The sequence below is a fragment of the Sinocyclocheilus grahami genome, unplaced genomic scaffold (genome assembly GCF_001515645.1).
Source record: "Sinocyclocheilus grahami isolate Dianchi unplaced genomic scaffold, SAMN03320097.WGS_v1.1 scaffold2806.1, whole genome shotgun sequence".
Classification (NCBI taxonomy): domain Eukaryota; kingdom Metazoa; phylum Chordata; class Actinopteri; order Cypriniformes; family Cyprinidae; genus Sinocyclocheilus; species Sinocyclocheilus grahami.
In genome coordinates, this window is record NW_015507982.1 from 2,655 (window position 1) to 7,140 (window position 4,486).

The window sequence follows — 4,486 nt, forward strand, 5'->3', positions numbered from 1 at the left end:
GCCTGGTGTAGATGTTTTGAGACAATGTCCAGAAGTGAAGAAACCGTTTTTTTATCTCCATGGCAAGAAAACTTTGGGATAGGATAAGGCCACAAAAAGGAGCCTCCAAATTAAGAGAACCTTGGACAGACCATGTGTACGACAGCTTTAAAGAGAAAAATCCATGTTGTACTCTCTCATTTAAATATCAACATGTCAAGGCTCCCTGGAGCAGAAAAAAAATCCTCCATATTTAACAATGAAAGCAGCCTGCACATTCCCCTCTTGCCCAGCCAAATACTCTTTCACAATGCAAAATAATCCTGCTGCATTGGACCAAGATGTGAAAATGCTAGTCCAACAAACTGGAGATATACAACACAAACTTTCAGAGAAAAAGGCTAGGCCAGCAACCAACCTAAAAAGAGGAAAAATAGCCAAGGCCCTAACGCATGGACCCAGCCAGCATTTTTACAGTACACTTCAATCAACACCAAAAGACCAACTCCTTGCTGGGAACATGACTGAATGTCTCAGTAAAAAAGTGTTGAAAGTAATAGGCTCAGAAATGAGAAAAAAGGAATCCATTCACTCTGACATCTTCATGGAAATGTACTTACTGCAGACACTACTCAAGGAATGTGGCACACAATTCTTTAGAATACCAGGCTACATACAGCTTTTCAGTATGAATACGTTCATTGTTCATTAGTACACAGAGTGTGGCCTCAGCATTCTTGTGCATCATTTGCGAAGTAGCTCTCCTGTGGCCCTCTATCTTGATGCCACTGGTGGAGTTGTCTCAAAAATACCAGAACAGCCAAAGCGTGTGTTGTACTATGCAGTTGTTCTTCCAGGAAAGGATCGAGGTGCACCACCTCTTCCCGTTTGTGAAATGCTCTCCAATGATCACTCAGTTCCACCAATCACATTTTGGCTCATGCAATTTACATTGCATTTGTCAAAATACACACAAAAAAAGATTCACCAGGTCGAGACTGATTACAGCTGGGCGTTAATACAAAGTGTGATGCTTGCTTTCAACAAAGAGCACATCAGCTCTTACCTGAACAGAGTTGTGCATGGGGCAAAAATCATGGGTGGAAATTAAGTCATATACTGTCCTCCACATTTGCTCTGCGCACATTTTGAAAGCTGTCAGACAGGCAATCTGTAGGCAAACAGATGACAAAGGACTCAGAGACTTTGCCACGTTTGCTTTCGCAAGACTCCAAAATGCCAGCAACATGACTGAATCAAGAATTGTGTTCCGTGCATTATGTGCCCTGCTCACAACCCCACAAAACACAAAGCTTGTCAAAGAAAGTCTGTGTGTTTTGGAGAGTGTAATCTCAAGATCCAAAGAGGATACACTGGAAGAAACTACCCAATCTAAAGACTGGGAAATGTGTGAAAGTGAAGACAGAAGACATGCAACGACCATCACTGGCAGATCACCATTCTCTGCTTATTTTCAGCAGGTCATGCAAGAGGTGAAGGAACAAGTGGCAGGGGATGAGACATGGTTGGTAAAAGAGGACAACCCATACTTTTGTCCAGGCATCATCACTGTCCTCTTTGATACATACCTTGCCATTTTTCCTCTTTGGAGTGGCTTGCTGTTGGGAGACCTGAGTAGGTATGAATCTCATGAACAGGACTTGGTGACAGCAAAGAAACAGCCAAAAACAAGAGATACCAATTGTCATGTAGAAAAGTGGTTTGGAATTGTCAAACATTCCATAATGCAGAAAGAAAAAAAAGTCAAACCAGGAACCTTCATAAGAAAAATGCATCAGTCTCTGCAAGCAAGATATACGGAGAATATCATTCAGCATAACCTTCCCCAAAAGCTGTTGCTCCAACCTGAGCCACCTGTGAACCTTGATCAGTCTCAAGAAACTTGGATGAAGAAAAACATTCCTCAAAAGCCGCTGCTCCAACCTGAGCCACCTGTGAACCTTGATCAGTCTCAAGAAACTTGGATGAAGAAAAACATTCCTCAAAAGCCGTTGCTCCAACCTGAGCCACCTGTGAACCTTGATCAGTCTCAGGAAACTTGGATGAAGAAGGAAGAACGTTTCCCATCCACCAAATCTAAATTCTATTCTGTTCCACAAAAAATACCTGTTCCCAAAAAAAGAAGGCTGGATGTGACGCAGAGCAAGAAAAGTTCCAGTTTTCACACAAGTCAGCTTCCTGCAAAGGTACTCCATGTAGAGGAAGAGGTAATGAAGTAATTAGTACAAAACCGAAAAATATTTCTTGCATATATTAAGGTACGCTATTATTTACTGTAAGAACTTCATGTCATTATAGGTCGACATGCTATGGAAGAAGTCACCTACAGAGCTGGTTGTAGCCATTGTGAAGTCTCCTAGGCAGAATCTGGAGTTAACGTTACATCACAGAGAATTCCAAACGCTGAGGCCACATGACTGGTTATATGGAGAGGTACACATATGTAAACTAAAATCAAAATGCATTATTGTACAATTATATTTATATTTTACAGTATGATAAGTACATACTGTCCCCATATGTAATAATTGAAGTAATTTGATTCCAACTGAAATGCTGTTTCCTTTTTTAGACTATTGAGTGCTGTTTAAGAGCTGTACTTCATATGATGGGTGCAAATCTCTACCAGCTAATAATAAATATTATTACTTGCCTATAAGGCCCTTAATGGGTTAGCTCCTGCGTACCTAACTAGTCTTCTACCACGCTACAATCCATCACGCTCCCTAAGGTCGCAAAATTCTGGACTTTTGGTAGTACCTAGGATAGCAAAGTCCACTAAAGGAGGTAGAGCTTTTTCGCATTTGGCTCCCAAACTCTGGAATAGCCTTCCTGATAACATTCGGGGTTCAGACACACTCTCTCTGCTTAAATCTAGATTAAAGACACATCTCTTTGGCCAAGCATTCAAATAATGCATCTCATAATCTTATACTGAAGTTATATCTGATCAAATGCACATTATTATTCGTTAGTTTGGGTTAAACAAATAATTTTTGCTTGGTTGGAACAGCAGCTACGCTAACTATGTTTAAGGTGACCTGACTTGACTTAAACTATTACACCACACAAGTCATTTTTAAAGGGCACAGGGGAGGAGATGGCACAGCAAGGATTGTGAAAAGTGAGAGCAACTATTTACATTTCGTAATTTTGATATGTACAGTACACAGAAATTATCATTTAGATTTATGATAATCAGGTCAACTTTGAGCAATATGATGGCCTCATCACTTTCGTAAATATAAATGAGAACCACTGGAGGTTTGTGGTAAGTAAAAAGTCTGCAAATAGAATGTTAAGCTAGTACATATACTGTAAACATGGATACGGCCATATAGAAATGTTTGATCTTTTCAGTGAGATTTGTGAGAATTGACTTTGTAGTTATAATTTTCTTGTTTATTTTTCTCCATTTAGTACCTACATGCTCATTGTGACACCATTTTCATATTTGACTCTCACATGGGTACAAATAAAATGAAAAAACCAAAGAGACATGCCAAAAATGTGGGTATGGTATATTGTTTAAAAAAGCTATTTAGCATGTTTACCTCCAAAACACTAATAATGGTAAATTAGCATAGTTGCTGTTGCTTAAGACCAACATAAACACACACACACACTGCATTTTTCCAAAAACAGAGCTTTTGTCAAAATGAGAAGTCATAAGTATGAAAAGACAGACTGGGTGAAGAAGAAGTGGAAACCTGGCAAAATCCAACATTCATTTCAGGAGGATAGTTTCAGCTGTGGTGTCTTTGTGATGCTGGTAAATGGAGGGGGAAAGTAGTTTACATAAACAGATTTACAGAAAATGACCTTTTCCCATATGAGACGGTGTCTGTTACTATTCACTACTATCCTTTTAGATGGCCAAACAGGTGGTGGAAGAGTTAATAATTATTAATTATATAGAATTAATATAACACCCAGCAAGGAGATGATGTGCCACTACAGGAAATCTTGGTAAGGCGTCATGTATAAAAACGTTTGACATTTATCGATCTGACAAACATTGTGTGGTGTGGTCAGATAATGTAAGTCTGTGGTCTACATATTACTCCCAAACAGGCTTTTTGATCAACTTCTTCTTTTATCTTGCTCTTATTACATGCTCCGAAGGCTTTCGTCTTTTGACTCCTCAAGATTATTATACTTATATTTTACATTACTCTGTCAGAATATAGTCGGTTTGGATTTTATTTTTCGATTTTTTTATTTTCCTTTTATTTTAATATGTAATTGTTATCATCTGTAATTATCACTTATGCTTAATGATAATAGTTGTTAATAAACTTCAGGGAAAGACTTTGTCTGTCTGGATCTCTCCCTGCATCACATATTGTTGTAGTGCATGTTGTCTTCTGCTGACCTTTTAAGTGAATGCAGTTTGTAAAAAACTCACTCACATTTGTGAAGGAGAAATTATTGAGACAGACATTTTTTTGATAGTTACAAAATGTTTAAAAGACCTAAAATAGTT

The 4,486-nt window shown here is 38.5% G+C and overlaps 1 pseudogene; it reads left to right on the top strand.

The window, feature by feature from the left end:
* LOC107575673 (uncharacterized) overlaps window positions 1-3,973 on the top strand; it is a 4,934-nt pseudogene extending 961 nt beyond the window's left edge.
* The last annotated feature ends 513 nt before the right edge of the window (window positions 3,974-4,486 follow it).